We start from the raw sequence: 17,310 nt of genomic DNA, 5'->3' as shown, positions 1-17,310 counted from the left end.
TTTAGGACAGGGACAGAGCGTATTCAGTTCATTTGGGTTTTTCTAACTCCTAATACAGTGTTGCTACAATGATCCATGGGTTTATGAAGTCCAGTTTGCTCATTCTGCTGGTGAATTATCTAGTCCCACTGCCAATTTAACTGATTTGGAAATTTCAACCAAAGAAGGTTGAGAGACCCTCTTTAAAGCCCCAGCAACTGAGTATCGACATTGGGTCTCAAACCTAGGTCTCTTGACTCTTAATCTTGCTGTCTTTGTTCTTACTGTAATTCAGCTGTTCAAATTAGTTTAAAAATAAGCAATAATAATATTAGTAGAACCAAGAGAGTGGAGATATGTAACTACTTATAGAGTCATTCTTTTACAGGCATGATGACTCATTTATGTGGAAAATGTGCCCAGGAGCTCTGTCTAAATCTGTGTTCTAGTCATCTCTATAGAACAGAAGTTTGTGCATTATCTTAGGAAGCCAGCCTCAATGAATCTCCCTAGAAAGCTTTGGAGATTCTGCGAGGAGTCCTCCATGGAGGTCAGAGATACAGAAAGCTTCATATTGCTATTCCATACGCCTGTTCACCCTTCCTATTAGGAGGCTGGAAATATAATTAGAAGACAAGCACCACAGATGCTGCAGTTTACAATATCCAGAAGAAACTGCCGAAATGGGTAAGACATGAAAGGATAATTTTGCTTATACAAAATAGCAGACTGCAAACTAAAACCAAGAAAAACAAACAGGCAGATGGGAAGAGTGGAGAAGGCACTGGCACAGCTGTGAGCAGGATTTAGACACCCAGATGCAACATAATTTGGGGGGAGGGGTGGGAGAGGAAGAGCATCTGAAAGAAAATTAGAATCACAAAAGATGCTGAAGAATAATGAGTTTCTCATCTCTCCACCTGCAGGTTAAACTTTTTCACCACCTCCTGATACCGTGGTTGCTGAAAGTCATTTCCTGGGGGATGGAAGAAGCGGACTCTAGGACAGAAAAAGATCAATAGACGTCATTCCTAGCAAAGAAGGCAGCAGCAGTAAAATCAACAGCTATGATTGCAATGGAAGAAGAAAGACATAACTGTTACCCAGAAGAGGGTGGATAGTAGTGTTTAGTTTTATTATTAGCAGCACTATTTACATAGCAGCATATGTGCATGCCTGCCTGTCCAGATAGAGCTACGGACTTGGGGTGGGGCAAGAGAGGGTCATTGCTTATGGAGTTTCTACTAGGCGGTAGCCACTATGATGGAAACTACACATATCATCTTCATTAATATCCCCTTTCCCACAACTGCAACAAATTTTTAAAAAATCAATGATGTATTGTTTTTCCTGTTTTGGGAGGATTAAGAAACTAAAGGACCAAGGGGTAGGAGCCAGAATTTAAATTTAGATCTTTATGATGCCCTAGAGGGTATTCCTCAACCACTTAAGTACAAACACAAAGCAAAGTCATCAGAAATATAACATTTCTGTTATGTAAAATCAAACGTAACACCAAAAGGGAGCAGCAATATGTTCTTTAGCAAATTGTGACTCAGAAAAGAAGAAGCTTCTGTCGGCCAAGGGAGATTCAGCAACTGGGTGCTTAGTTCTGCCATGCCACAAAAGCACCTCTTCATTTCTCTAAAAGTACTTAAAAAAATTTTTTAATGCATTTTTATGCATTGTTACTCTCACTATGTTGTGAGTCCCTGCAGGACAGAAATTGGACATTACTCATCCATTTATGCCCAGGACCCAGTAAAAAGCCTAGCCCTGCACAGAGTTACTGCATGGTTGGACTCTAGGAGTCCCCACTTACACTGGTGTTAATGTGAGTGATGGAGGCAGTGCTGTACTCCATAGGATGCCCACAGAGAGCAGGTGTTCCCTAAATGGTGACAGAGGGATGGGCTTGTTTCAACCAGCCAGGTTCTAAGAAGTTTCCAGTGAACATGAACTGCTCCTTCCCCTACATTTTCAGGGCATTCTATTTAGTATGCACCTTTCCCCCTTCCTCCACCCCACCACATTCTCATCACAGTTCTGTCAGGATGATGTTTCTCCCTAAAGCTATTTATGGGCATGACTGGATTTTATCTTAGCTTCCTTGAAGTGGCCCGGTCAAGTGACATGAGTTTTTAAACAAAATAATGTGCTTCTCTCTAAAACAAGATTTTTTAATCTATAAAGTATAGCTCATAAACCCCTTTCACACATAATCTATGTTAAGTAATATCTTTTTCTTTATTATCTATTTCATTCTTCCCTCCTGGTGGGCACACCATGAGGGAGTTCTTTGAATGGGTCTGTCAACTGTTTCCCAGTGGCAATAGGGCCACTCTGCCTGTTACTGCAAAAAAATGAGGTAGAGTTCCCATATCTTGGAGGATATATCTCTTCATGGGAAGAGAAAAAAAATCATAGCTCCGCATTCCACCTCATGGGCTGTTTGCACCAGCTATTTTGGGGAAAGGGAAAGCCAGTCTCACAACACTTTCCCCAGAGAAAAGATGCCAATCTCAACGTTAACCATTAGGAAACATCATTAAAGCAGATGAGAAATGGGCTGCGGACATTTTTATGAGCCCAAAATACTCTGCTTGGAGGTTTTATGGAGACCACAGGAAGCCAGAGAGACAATGACATCCATACCCTTTTTTTAGAGTCTGCTGAGCTGAGGAACAATCTTTGTACTCCATAGAGTGTGTTTTTGCAAGTGTAAATTACCATTAGGGGCCATGTCAAAGTAAGCCTTTTTCAGAGACTTGCGCACCTGTTGGACATAGAACGCTCTAGGCCAAGTAGTTGTGGGCTCACTGTCCATATCCATCCAGAACTGCAAAGAAAATGCTTCCTTTTGATGCCAGGACAGTCTTGGAACTAGTCTTTAGAGAAGGTTATTCCGCTTAAGTCTCCAAAGTTGCAACATTACACCAGTAATCTCTATATATTGGTTTTCTTATTTTTTCATATGATAAAATGAAGCTCAGAAAGGTTGAGAAACTTGCACATACACACAACTGGTAAGTAAAGGAATCAGAATTTGACTCTGAATGTCCTTCCTTATGGCACCACTTCCTTATCCAAGCCCGAAGATGTAGACTTAAGGCAGGGACAGGAAAGAGGGTGTGCATACAGAAGTGGCCCCAAATGAGGTCTCTTGGGTCTTTATTTACAGCAAGCCCAGCAGAGATATTTTTTCTCTGTAAATCAGGAATTGTTTTTTTTTTTTTTTTTTTTTTGAGACGGAGTCTCGCTCTGCCGCCCAGGCTGGAGTGCAGTGGCCGGATCTCAGCTCACTGCAAGCTCCGCCCCCCGGGTTCCCGCCATTCTCCTGTCTCAGCCTCCCGAGTAGCTGGGACCACAGGCGCCGCCACCACGCCCGGCTAGTTTTTTTGTATTTTTTTTTAGTAGAGACGGGGTTTCACCGTGTTAGCCAGGATGGTCTCGATCTCCTGACCTCGTGATCCGTCCGTCTCGGCCTCCCAAAGTGCTGGGATTACAGGCTTGAGCCACCGCGCCCGGCCAGGGATTGTGTTTTTAAGGCATTAAACCACACAGTGAAAATAGGAGACAGGTGAGCAAAGTCCTGGCAGGTTGCTTTCTGCCTCCGGTAATGCAGTTGTGTGTTTTCCCAGGAACCCTAGAAGAGGAATGGGGAAGGTGGTCCAGAACAGTCCTGAGTTGTAGCACTTTCCTGTTTATACTGACATCTCGTGGTAGTGCTGTGTGACTGCAGTCTGCATTGTCTTGGGAGTCAAGCATTCAATATTTACCAATATTCACTTTACTCATTCCTGAATTAAATGAATCAGAAGTTACTAAGCACTCGGTATTTGCCAGGCACTGTGCTAGACACTAGAGAATACTATGACATGCTTACAGAATGATCCTGAGAAAGACCAAATTGGAAACTCTTAAAGGAGCTCAATGCTTATCAAAGCATTAAGAACAACAACTAAGTGAATGTAGGTGATAGAGTTGGCCAGGTACTTAGTAATGGTGGCACTATGTCTTCTGCAGTTATTATCCCATCGAATCTTCATAATGATCCTCACTGGTGAGTATTCTCATTCAGATTTCATATGGAAGGAAACTAAAACTATAAGAGGTTATTTAAATCACCCTAGTTTAAAAACCTCCTAAGCAGTGAAGTTAGGATTTTTCAGATCTCAAAGCCAGAACTATTCTTCTCTGTGAACAAACAGTAAGAAGAGATTAATTCCCATGGTCATGTGTCATTTGAAAAAGACTTAAGTTTATTTGCATGAGATTTAGCCCATGACAATCATAGGGTATCAGACTTCCCAGTTGTCTACTAGTTAAATGAAACTAGTTCTGTTTAATTTAATTTAGCTTACCAACCAAAACCCTACTGTTAACATCATTGTGCATATGTTTTGGTTGGTTTTCTTCTATAAACACATAAATACATGAATATATAAATGAAAAAGGGAATCACACTGTATATGCTGTTTGTAACTTGCTTATTTTGTCTAATTTTTTAGCTTCCTATTGCTAAACACCAACTTATCACAAATTTAGCTGAAAACAACTCCCATTTATCTCATAGTTCTGCAGGTCAGATGTCCAGGCAGGCTCGATTGGATTCTCTGCTTAGAACCTCACAAGGACAAAGTCAAGATAATGTGCCCAGCTGGGCTCTTATCTGGAGGCCCTGGGGAAGAATCTGCTTTCAAGCTCATTCTGGTCATAGGCAGACTTGAATTTTTTGTCACTGCAAAACTGAGGACCTTTTTTATTCTTGCTGGGTGCTGGCCATGGACCAATTTTTCTCCTAGACGCTCCTCTCAGGTCCTTGACGGTGACCCTCTATCTCAGCAATGGACAGTCTCCTCCACATCAAATGTCTTGCACACTCTAATCTCTCTAACCTTCTACTATTACCTGGGAAAATTCCTGTTTTCAAAGGGCTCCTGCCATTAGGTTAGGTCTACCGGGATGACCTCCCCTATCTTAAGATCAACTGATAAGTAACCATAGTTACATCTGCAAAATCCCTTTTGCCGTGTAATGTAGCATATCATGGGAATGCCACTGGGGCAAAAGTCATGGGGCATTTTAGAATTCTGGCTACCACGTTTAACAAACATATTTTCAAAATATATTTATTGACAGTCTACTTTGTGTTAGAGTCTAGGCTCTAGAGCTATGATAGTGAACAGAATACATAAAAACTCTGCATTCATGTAGCTGACATCTAGTGTCCTGGAAAGAGATTTTCTATATTGAGGAGTATGCCTATATAACTTTTCATTTTTTATAGATATGTTATTCTACTGTGTAGATATATCATAATTTAAATAAGTATGTCCAGCTATTGAATAATTTAGATTCTTTTCAATTTTTGCATTTGTAAACAGCATGGCAATGGATATTCTTTTGCACTATTTTCAGATAGATGCCTGGAAATGGAATTTATAGGTCAAAGTGTACTACTTTGACACATGATATTAAACTGTTTCCTAGAAAGCCTTGACAAGCAGTATTCCTGCCACATTGTTATTTTTTTGTCTTTGCAAATATTTCTAGTGAGATTGAATTTTTTACTTATATATTATATATATATATGTATATGGTATATTTATAATCATTTTTATGCTTTTCCTAGTCACATTTTTTGATGATTTTTTTTTCACCAGGATTTGTTTTTCTTTTTTATATCATTTTACTACAGTTATTTAAAGTATTAACTTTGCTGTTATGTATTACTACAGATTTTATGCCAGTTCATTGTCTTTCAATTACGTTTATGGCGTCTTTTGATATAACATTTTTGTAATCCAAATTATCCATATTTTCTTCTAATAGTTGGTAAATAACTGGATTCATAGTTGGTAAAGCTTTTTCATTCCTTCATATAAGAATGCAGATATATATTTGTATACACACATATATATTTTAAAATTTTGTTTTAGTATAGGAATATTTAACTTGGTAATGAATTAGGGACTACACATTATTTTTCAGAAGTGTAACCAGGTGCTCTGCCATTACCTCATGAATAAACCAAACATATCAACATGCTCTCAATGTTTATAAATACTTTTTTCTCTTTCTTAACTTTCTATATGTTTTCACTGCTTTGGTTCCCTTGGATGATCCCACAGGAATTTTATTGTTATAACTTTAGGATGTTGTAATATGATAAACGCAGTCTTTCTCCATTACTCTTCTTAAAAATACCCTGTTCAATCTCACACTTTATCCTTCCAAATGTGTCATAAAAATAATTTTAATTCAAATCCAGATTTGTTAGTGTTCAATCTGAACATAAGAACAATATGGAAAGGCAATATCAGTTTGGAAGCCTATGAATTAATTTCATATGTCCCTAAGTCCTTCTCCTAGCCCATCCATGCTCCAGTTCATGATTACCTGAGGGTATCTGTGATACCTCACTCTCTCCTTCACTTCCTAATCAGCCCCCTCCAATCACTCACCTACACAAGTTGATGACACCCATCATTCTTAAATATGTCAACTGTCTTTTTCCAGACCGCTACTGGCCTAGTCCTGAGTGTCATCTTCTTTTTGCCTAATCTGTTTAGTAACCTGTGTATCAGCTTGCTGGCTTCAGGCACGTCCAGGTCATTCTCCACAGGCACGGTCACAATGGCTGTCTAAAGGCTCACTGGTCATGCCTCTGCCATGCATTTGACCTCTTTCCAACTGTCCTCATCGCTGATCACGGGAAGTAGAAGCTCTTTAGTCTAAACACTCTTCACATGTTGGTCCTTAACTGTCTTTCCAAATTCACCTCCCTTCAGACTCTATTTTACAATTTAATTCCATTTGCCTATACCTCTGTCCCCATACAGGCTATTTTGCACCTCACCTTAACATATTTCTAGATGATTTCCCTTCACTGATATGTTCTTCCTCAATGCTCTGGTTTCCCTTGCTGAGGCGCTAACACCTGCATCTCTTTGAAGACTGCTGACTTTGTCTCCTTTGAGAAGTATTCTGTGATACTCTCCAGTTCCTCATGTCCAGCCCCAATTTCCCAAACATGATGAGCAAGTTAATGATTTTTCTCTGTATTCTTACATTGGGATCATCACAGCTCCATAGAATTCATCATTTCCTGTTTAGGTGCTTGTTTTTGATATGTATAAGTTACATGACATCTCAAGTCATATCTCCGTGATGTAAAAGTTTATAGCTCCTATCAGCTATGGAAGAACCTAATAAACCTATTTACACATTTTACTACTACAATCTACTCTTTAACAGCAGTTTAAGTTTCTGTAACACTCCCACCAAAATTTCTCATCTTGATCCACCCTTTCCTCCAGTCTGACCTCTTCCAATTTTTCACCGTGTCTTGTGATCATGATCCTTAAAAACAATTGGATCTCCGCTTTAGAGGATAAATGATCCTTTGTTTTAGAATATCTGTCTTATTGTTTAAGCACGGATAACATGGATTTTGTAAAGCCTTCCTCTCTTATTGCTAATTTTAGAATCTCAAAACTAAAAGGAGCAGGAAATTTTATTTTTCCAGGCTAGAGAGTGTCTTTGTTACCAAGTTCACATTTATTAATACCTCCTGAAATCCAGTGACTGCAGTTCCTGGGAGACAAGAAGGAACTTTCGTTGAAAATGCTCTGCCTGGCTCTGTAGAACTCTCTGAAATGAACCTCACTTGTTATCCAGGCCACACTAGGTTGCTATGGAAACCAACATGTTAGATCAGCAAAAACTAAGACAAAGATTTGGAAGAAGTCACTGATGCTGCAACCTCTTTACCTTTTTTTCAGCATCTCTCTCATTCTCTTTCTACAGACGTGTGTGTGTGTGTGTGTGTGTGTGTATGCGTGTATATGTGTGTATCTCTGAATGAGAGCGGGATGTCAAAACCTGCAAGTTCCTTTTTCACTGAGCATATATGCTTTTACACCCTTCTCAGATTTGGGACAAACTGGACTGTCTTTACTATTGTTGGGGCTTCTTCAAATAGGTGGTCCAGCTTATAGGGCACAAAAAGAGTTTTGCCTTTCCTGTTAACATCTAAATGGTCTCCAGAGAAGAAATGGTTATGTAAGGAGAAATAACCCACCATCAGTCCTGAAGACCAAGCCACATTCCACTGAAAAGAAAATAAAAACCTGCGGTCAGTGTTTTGCTAATGTCTCTGCTGTTAATCCAGGGCGGGAGTCCAGAGCCAGGGAAAACATTTCATTCAGACCTTGGAGGCTCTTGTAAAGGTCCCTGTTTCAGCTTGGTCAGGGAATTACCCACCCAGCGGCGCAGTGGGAAATGTTTCCGACATTCAGAATTCCAGCTGCGTATTGCAGTGGCTTTGAGCTCTAGTTTGGAAGAACGTATGCTTGGCTTATGCTCATGTCGGCTTTTTCATTCACTAGGGTGCTGAGACGGCAGAGATCTAAGTTCCTGAATGTCCTCAGCTGTTTTATCTACCCTGGACCAGGAGAGAGATGCGGCAGCTCCTGGTTACTCAGGCATTTGAGGCAGTGTGTGGATGTGAGTGAAGCCTGGAGTTCAAACCCCTTAGGGAGGAAATAAATAGTTCTGAGCAGCGAATCTGTGACACATACTGTCCTAGGTGTTTCAAACAGATTGTCTGAAGCTCATTTCATTCTCACACCAAACTTGCATGCCACGTATTATCCAAGTTTTGTAGGTATAGAAACTGAGGATCAAAGAGGCTAAGTAAAATGACCAAGATCGTGTACCTATTAAGAGGCTGGTCTGAGATTTGACCTCAGGCCTGCTGGGTATTAAAGCCTATTTTGGGTTTTGTTCTCCCTACAATTGTTCCCATTATAATACACTGTTAGAGGGACGCACACACATGCGCGCGCACACACACACTGCCCTATAGTTGCACACTGCAGTTCTTGCCTAGCTATCTATATATACAAATGATTTCAGAGGCACCATTAGAGAAAGTGTTAATGACTCCACGAAGGGCTGTCTTTCCCACTGGGAGAATTGGTGCCTAATTTAGGATGAGTCATGGGAAGAACATTAACATTTGATTCCCTTTCTCCTTCTCTCCTTTCTTCCCTCCGTCCCTTATAATAATTCAAAAAAATTTTTTCGAATATTTATTCTGTTTCAACCTCTGTACTTAGCATACAGCTAAAGAGATAATCTCCTAGTTTTGGGCTTATCTTTTCATTTTCCTTTTGGCAATTTATTTGTGAGCATGTGAGTGTGTGCTATGAATGTGTGAACTGTTCTTAATGTAGTAAAATTCATCAATCTGTCATTCTTAACACCTTTTATCTTATTTTAAAGAGCTCCCTACCTCATACAACAATGCGCCTTACTGACTGTGTTTATAAAGTCTTTGAGTTTTGTCACTCACATTTTAAGACTTGATTTCATGTAAAGTTGACTTTTGGATAGTGCAAAGTAGGGATCCAGTTTGTTTGTTTGTTTGTTTTCAATGAATAAGCAAACTTACAGCCACACTATTGGGAATAGTTCCCATCCTTCACTGACCTGTGAAACGATGTACAAAGTGTCTATTTTAAGAGCCGTTTAGATCACATCCAATGCTCATTTTTTCTCAATGTTCTTGATATTTATAAGACCAAATGTGAAATTGTGTATTTCCATTAGTATTTCTTTTCTGATACCTGAGTCCGTTGGTAGTGGATTCCAAATATGTTGTGTGAAATATATATTTGTTGTTATTGATTTCTAAACTATATTTTGATGGGAAATACTGGTAAATATGATACTGTTATTTTAAAACTTGTTGAGAATTACTTCGTGCTTTGCAAAATGACAAACTGATGCAAAACGTTCACATTTGCTTGATAATTATGCCTGTTTTGCAATTGTTGGAGACCTATTTCAATAACTGATGGCTCTATACCTGTTTGAGTGACACCTAGTAGCATTTAAATTATGGTGTTGTGTAGAAAGCTTGTCACCAGTTCTCCTGGCCTTGCTTTCTCATTACAAGTAATTTGGCAAACTTATTTATGAGTTTGTTAATTAACAGCTAAAAATGTTCAGGATAAAAGGATAGGTGACTACTATAGACTACAATCAACCTATATACATATTGCAACTGTAAGGGCTTATGCAGCTTCTCGAAGTTAAATTTAAGTGCTATATATACATTGCTATAATCCTAAGCATATTTGCTTCTTCCAGTGTGCAACATAACATGCCAACTGCACCATACTTGCTTTTTAACTTTATTGTAACTATAACACAAAGTAAACTGCACAAAACTAAATGCATTTTTACTTTATTTATTTTATTTTATTTTTTATTGAGACAGAATCTCACTCTGTTGCCCAGGCTGGAGTGCAGTGGCGAAGTCTTGGCTCACTGCAACCTCTGCCTCCTGGGTCCAAGTGATTCTCCTGCCTCAGCCTCCCAAGGAGCTGGGATTACAGGTGCCCCCTACCACGCCCAGCTTATTTTTGTTTTTGTACTTTTAGTAGAGATGGGATTTCATCATGTTGGCCAGGCTGGTCTCAAACTCCTGACCTTAGGTGATATGCCCTCCTTGGCCTCCCAAAGTGCTGGGATTACAGGCATGAGCCCCCATGCCCAGTCACATTTTTACTTTATTGCATTTATTTCTTTGCCTATAGCAAACATATCCATATAACCATCACTCAAAAATTATAAAAGATTACGTGGATCCCCAAAGTCTCCCACTTGCCTCCTTCCAGGCATTACTCCGCTCTAAAAGGAAACACTTGTGTGATCCTGATGATCATAGATTCATTTGTCTGCTCTTGAACTTATTATAAATGGAAATAAACAGTACTTTTACGCAACATATTGTTTATAAGAGTAATAACTATTATTTATTTTTATTTTTATTTTTTTTTTGAGACGGAGTCTTGCTCTGTCGCTCAGGCTGGAGCACGGTGGCCAGATCTCAGCTCACTGCAAGCTCCGCCTCCCGGGTTCACGCCATTCTCCTGCCTCAGCCTCCCGAGTAGCTGGGACTACAGGCGCCCGCCACCTCGCCCGGCTAGTTTTTTGTATTTTTTAGTAGAGATGGGGTTTCACCGTGTGAGCCAGGATGGTCTCGATCTCCTGACCTCGTGATCCACCCGTCTCGGCCTCCCAAAGTGCTGGGATTACAGGCTTGAGCCACCGCGCCCGGCCAATAATTATTATTTATTACTAAAGTTCATTCTTTTATATATAGTGGTATTAACATATGCCAATTCATTAATCCATTGTAATATGACTGACGTTTGTGTCATTTCTAGTTTTGGGTGTTTATGAATGATGCTCCTATGCATTCTTGTGTAGTCTTTTGGTGCAGATAAACATAAACTATTGTTGATTATCTACTGAGGAGTACAATAGCAGGTTATTGGATATGAAAGTGTTCAGTATTAGTAGGTACTGCCAAATAGTTTCCCAGAGTGACTGAGCCAATTTACACTCTCAGGAGCATGAATGCAATTATATATCCCGACTACTAACAGGCATTGTCCTCCTACTTCTTCAGATTTTAGGCATTTAGGTGGATACGTGGTACTCTTTCATTTGGGATTTAATTTTCATTTTACTAATGACTAGTGATGTTGAAAACATTTTCACATACTTATTAGCCTTGGCGTATTTCCTTTTATTAATTGTCCATTAAAAATTCATTGAATTGTTCATTTAAAATTTTGCATTTTTTTCTACTTGACTTCTAGATATTATTTGCATATCCAGAATATGAGTCCTTTGCTGATTACATGTTTTACAAATATATTTTTCCTTGTTGATTTCCCTTCTTAGTTTGTATATTGTGACTTTGATAAACCAAATTAGGTTTCAATGAAGTCCAGTTTATAATCTTTTCTCTTCATGTTTCTACTGATTGTGGTCTCTTATAAAAAGTATTCCACTTACCCCAAAATCGATTCTCTATTATCATCTAGATACTTTATTGATTTTCTTTTCACATTGAGATGTACAATTCGTTTGAAACTTATTTTTCTGTAGAAAGTAAAATACAAGATACAAGATTTATCTTATTTCATGTGGATATGCAGTTGACTGAGCTCCTATCAGTGAAAAGAAAATCTTTTCCTCCATCACCATTCAGTTGTTTGTTTGTTATAAATTGGTTATTGTAAACATGTTAGGCTGTTTCTGGGCTCTCCATTCTGTTTCATTGCTTTATTTGCCAGTTCTTACGCCAATACTACATTAATTACGAAAGTTTTATAAAATTGTTAGTATCTGTTATTATATCCAGTTTGATCTTTATGTTCAAGAATAACTGTATTCTTGACCTCTCATTTTCATACAAAATGTAGAGTAAGCTTGTCAATTTTCACAAAGTGTCTGCTGGGATTTTGTTTAGAATTATGTTCCATTTGTAGGCCAACAATAGGTGTTCAATATACTATTTTCAGTGATATAATATTCAAATTGTATTTTCCATTCTTGGAGCCAACACATAGAAATTATTCTGTTATTGACCTTGTAGTCACCAAACTTGTTAAATTTAATTATTGCCCCTAATAAATTGTCTAATAATATGTTTTATTTTCATGTGCACATTCATGTGTCAGTGAATAATAAAAATATATTTCATTCCTATATTTATGTCTTTTGTATCTGGGGATTGCTGTGTAGACATGACTAAGCTCCACTTTGATTTTGATGAGAACATCTTCTATTCCATCTTTCACAATCTCTTTACTAGATATGGAGATGTAAAATGGAGAATGAACTGTCCTTTAACAAAACCACAAAGGTAAAAGAGGCATGGTAAAATCAGGATTCTATTTAAAGTAATTTTTAATTATACCTGTTTGGTAGAATCATAACTCTAGACTCATAAACCATAATTCTATACAGCTGCCATTGAAATCTAAAACATAGCTAATGGAAGAAAGTACACTTTCAGTATATTAATATGCCAAAACAGTATATTAATATGGCAAAACACATCAATGGAACATTTGCTTTGGTCATTTTCTGAGAATTATTTAATAATATGTAAACATGTTTTTGATAGAATGATAAATGGAAAATAACATGAGTATGTGTGAATATATGCATACTAACTGATTAATAATTTATTAATTATGATAAGCAAAATGTGTAGAGTGATAAATAAGAAATATTGAATTTTACTATGGTTATTTTAAGATTGGACATTTACAGGCGGTTTTTAATTTATACTTTTCTATTGTACTGTATTTTCTAAATGTTATTTCTAGTTTTGGTAGTATAGATTTAATAGGTGGCCTTTGAGGAATGTAGCTTGTCATGTTGTCTGCAGATACTCCTAATTTGCCTCACGTTCTAGTGGATTTGTTTGTGTGTTTAACAACTTACTGTGTTAGGAGGCACTGGCATCTAAGTCTACTTCATGATTTTAACTAAAATGATTGCAGTGATTCACTTCTAAATATGGAATCTGGTATTGGTTTAAGATAGGAATTTCCACAAAATCTGGATTAGAGGTTTTGATATCATTTCTGCTACTTTCCATTTCCAAAAAATACTGCCAATTGAAATTGCATTTTATTCAGATCCCATACAATATAAAAAATCAGGCCGGGCGCGGTGGCTCACGCCTGTAATCCCAGCACTCTGGGAGGTCGAGGCGGGCGGATCACAAGGTCAGGAGATGGAGACCATCCTGGCTAAGGGGTGAAATCCCGTCTCTATAAAAATACAAAAAATTAGCCGGGCGCGGTGACGGGCGCCTGTAGTCCCAGCTACTCGGGAGGCTGAGGCAGGAGAATGGCGTGAACCCAGAGGCAGAGCTTGCAGTGAGCCGAGATCGTGCCACTGCACTCCAGCCTGGGCAACAGAGCAAGACTCCGTCTCAAAAAAAAAAATCAGATTTTTTTCTTTTATAAACAATATAACCACATCATTGAAACAAAAACTGTAGTTAATTAAAGGTTAAAAAAAGAAGAAACCAGTAAAACCAACACTCATAATCTCCCCAGAGATAACCAGTATCTCTAAAAACTTTTTCCTCTAAATACAATCAGTATATCCACATGTGTATTTGGTTACACAAAATAATTTTCACTAAACATTTGTAAGCAACTTTTCATGTCAATGAATATTTATCTACGTTGACTCTTTAAATGGCTATATTTCTTTTCTTTTTTCTTTCTTTCTTTTTTTTTTTTTTTGCAAACAGAGTCTTGCTCTGTCGCCCAGGCTGGAGTGCAGTGGCACATCTCGGCTCACTGCAAGCTCCGCCTCCCGGGTTCACGCCATTCTCCTGCCTCAGCCTCCCCATTAGCTGGGACTACAGGTGCCCGCCACCAAGTCCGGCTGATTTTTTTGTATTTTTAGTAGAGGCGCGGTTTCACCATGTTAGCCAGGATGGTCTTAATCTGCTGACCTCGGGATCCGCCCGCCTCGGCCTCCCAAAGTGCTGGGATTACAGATGTGAGTCACCGCGCCCAGCCATGGCTATTTCTTTGTATAGTTGTACCATGAAAATAAACAAATCTCAAAAAGCAGTGGAATAAGATTTTGTGATTCTAAGCAGAGGATAAGAAAAATAAAATGCCTCCCTGTCTTCCCTGTAGAGTAGATGAGTATGATTTTCTGATCATTGTTTAGTCAAACTATGTCAAATAGGGTCAATGCAAAGGATGAGGGTGCATGGCATGGTGGACTTTGCCTCTATTTTATTTTTCCCTGAGAGTTTCTTTTCAGCCTTGGCACTCTAGTTCAAACTTCTGCAATGTTGGCTTTTGGAGCTGATGACAGTGCTCGATTTGGGTCCACAGATTAGGTATGTAGGTGTGAATGCACATTTTTCTGAAGGTGCAGTTTATGCGTAATAAATATATAAGCATATATTTTTACAGAGAGACACATATATGAACATATAGACATGTAATATTTGTTAAGGGAAAAATATTTCTGAGATTAGTAAAACATAGACTAATGCTTCTAGATTCTAATCGAATGAATATTTCCATGGAAACTTTGAAAACAGTGATTAAGAAACTGTCATATAGGCATCGTTTTAATATAAAATATTCAGTTTAGAAAAATTTGTTGTTTTTAAAATACTAAAGTTGAGGCCAGGCGTGGTGTCTTATGCCTGCAGTTTCAGCACTTTGGGAGGCCAAGGCAAGTGGATCACCTGAGGTCAAGAGTTCAAGACCAGCCTGGCCAATGTGGTAAAACCCTATCTCTACTAAAAATACAGAAATTAGCCAGTCATGGTGGTATGTGCCTGTAATCCCAGATACTCGGGAGGCTGAGGCAGGAGAATCACTTGAACCCGGGAGGTGGAGGTTGCAGTGAGCCGAGATCACATCACCGCACTCCAGCTTGGGTGACTGCATGAGATCCATTTCCAAGAAAGAAAGAAAGAAAGAAAGAGAGAGAGGGAGGGAGGGAGGGAGGGAGGAAGGAAGGAAGGAAGGAAGGAAGGAAGGAAGGAAATACTAAGGATGAATAGTTTAAAAATGGTTTTTAACTGTGCATTTATTTTTTCATTTGTATTCTCCATTTAATGCCTTAGACATGTACTCGGGCTAAAAATGGTAATGATGTTGTATTAGTTTGTTCTCATGCTGTTAATAAAGACATACCTGAGACTGAGTAATTTATAAAGAAAAGAGGTTTAAATGACTCACAGTTTTGCATGGCTAGGGAGGCCTTGGGGAACTTGTAATCATGGTGAAATGGGAAGAAAACACATCCTTCTTCACATGGAGACAGGAGAGAGAATGAAAGTTGAGTTAAGGGAGAAGCCCTTTAAAAAACTATAAGATCTTGTGAGAATTAGAACAGTACAGGGGAAACATCTCCTAATTCGCTTATCTCTACCTGGTCCTGCCCTTGACACGTGAGGATTATTACAATTCAAGGCGAGAGTTTGTGTGTGGACACAATCAAACCACATGGGATGTTGATGAGTCTTCACTCATTGCCAGCAATTATAGAGAATAAAAACAAATGGCATTGGCTCATTACAGGCATTGATATTATTTTCCCTTCCTGCTCAAAGAAAGGACAGTTTAGTTCCTTTTGTTTTTCTAATCCAGAGTGGCCTAGTATTCTGGATCCTAAGGAATGCAGTCCTTCATGCTTTTCTATGAATTTCTCTAGGATATTCATAGAACATCTCACTTTCCTATGGGGACCCATCTGGGTTATCACCTACACACATGCTATATTCTTATACCTCATGGCGGCAGCAGCAGTCACAGCAGCAGCAAATCTTTATTGAAAGCCAGATATTTTGGCTCTTGCCAGAACATTATATTCCTTTCTTCAGAAGTAACTGTACAAGATTAGAGAAAAAGTATTCTATATAATCTGATCAGTTAAAGCATTGTTTTGATGCTTTAATTAGGACAATGAGTCCAATGGATACTAGAAGTAGAAGGAAATACTCTAGTTTGGGGTTTATGCTATAGGTTAGGCATATCGTGTTGCATTAAAATTATACAATGACCCTGTAGGCAAGTGATCTTACAACCATTTTTATGGATTCAAAGACAGAGGCCCAGAGACATCATGTTTAGACAGTTTTATCCAGTAGTGTGCAGATTTTAAACCAAGTCTCTGAGACATGAAAGCCATGTTTTCTTCCAGTACGTTTTATGATCTCCAAAAGTTATAAGAGGCAATGATAGATAGTTCCAGAGGCCGCATTCATTGTGGGCATCAGTGATGTTTTTCGAGTTCACTGATCATGTGGTTTCAGTGTGAAGGGGGCATATCAATTACATATAAGTGTGGTTTGCACAAGGGTCAAGGGTATTAATAGCCTCATCAATAAAGTGAATGAATTTAATTTTACTTAATACAATATGATTCAATTCAATTCAAGCTGAAATTACTTTTTGAGCACCAATTACATAGTCAATCATCTGCTGGGTCCCTGTGCTGAGGACAGAAAAAAGTAAAGGCCTGAATTTTGCCCTTCAGAATCTCATAGTCCAGCTGGTGATACAATTAACAATCATGCAACAATCCACACACAATTTCATGTTAACATATATCCACTGCAGTCATGTAAGCTGATGACAGCAGCAGATGTATGGAATTTGAATCAGACATGTCAGGCACTGGATGTATGCTCTGACACTTCCTACCATAATAACTGGAGAATTCTCTCATGTATACAATAAGGATTAAAACATTTTTCAAGAGATTATTCTGAAGATCAAAATCAATGCTACTTTAGAAGTTTGTTTTGATTGCATCTGAGTCCTGAAGCTTGGGCTCTGTCAGAGACTTCAATTAAATGTGAGGATCTTCTTCTCTAGATAACTGATTTTTTTTAACTTCTATTTTAGAATCAAGAGGTATTGCGCAGGTTTGTTACAAAGGTATAGTGTATGATGCTGAGGT

This window comes from Trachypithecus francoisi, unplaced genomic scaffold (genome assembly GCF_009764315.1).
Source record: "Trachypithecus francoisi isolate TF-2019V2 unplaced genomic scaffold, Tfra_2.0 Lachesis_group17, whole genome shotgun sequence".
Lineage (NCBI taxonomy): Eukaryota > Metazoa > Chordata > Mammalia > Primates > Cercopithecidae > Trachypithecus > Trachypithecus francoisi.
The sequence above is the reverse complement of the archived record's forward strand: the minus strand, read 5'-3'. Positions refer to the sequence as shown.